This window comes from Meleagris gallopavo, unplaced genomic scaffold, assembly GCF_000146605.3.
Source record: "Meleagris gallopavo isolate NT-WF06-2002-E0010 breed Aviagen turkey brand Nicholas breeding stock unplaced genomic scaffold, Turkey_5.1 ChrUn_random_7180001856523, whole genome shotgun sequence".
In the NCBI taxonomy this organism is placed as follows: domain Eukaryota; kingdom Metazoa; phylum Chordata; class Aves; order Galliformes; family Phasianidae; genus Meleagris; species Meleagris gallopavo.
This window is the reverse complement of record NW_011122715.1, coordinates 1-535: the sequence shown is the minus strand read 5'-3', so window position 1 is coordinate 535 and position 535 is coordinate 1. Positions and strand designations below refer to the sequence as shown.

General features: G+C 60.2%; 1 non-coding gene across 1 annotated transcript; it reads right to left on the bottom strand.

Annotated features, from left to right (window-relative positions):
* Positions 1–167: 167 nt before the first annotated feature.
* Positions 168–286, bottom strand: LOC116217637. Its single transcript, XR_004162334.1, has one exon. It is a non-coding gene; the product is annotated as a 5S ribosomal RNA (ribosomal RNA).
* Between the last annotated feature and the right edge of the window lie 249 nt (positions 287–535).

The following is a 535-nucleotide window of genomic DNA, read 5'->3' as shown; positions in this document are numbered from 1 at the left end:
AGAGGAGCGAATCAAGAAGTGAGGCAAGGAAGAAAAGGCCAAATTGACACTAACTCAGTAGGGACTACAAACAGCATATCGGAACGCTGTCCCAAACACAAAGCTCACGCCTCCCGCGGCCAGCCCGCCGGCGCGGGAGCGGAGGGCAACAAAAGCCCGTCAGCAAAAGCCTACAGCACCCGGTATTCCCAGGAGGTCTCCCATCCAAGTACTAACCAGGCCCGACCCTGCTTAGCTTCCGAGATCGGACGAGATCGGGCGTTGCCAGGGTGGGATGGCCGTAGACGCTGCGTGCTCCTGCTCCGGCCCTCTTCCCGCCTGCACACCACTGACACCACCCGCCACACAATGGGAAAAAGTGCCGCCTCAGCCACCAACAAAAGGCGCAAGCCAACGGAATCCACGACTCCCCGCACCTCACCATCCAACGCTACATCCCGGATCCACCCTGACTACGGCTTACGACATCCCACAACACCCACCCGAGCCAAGTCAGCGTGACACCACGGCATTAGCAACCCTGCAGCGGCCCTCT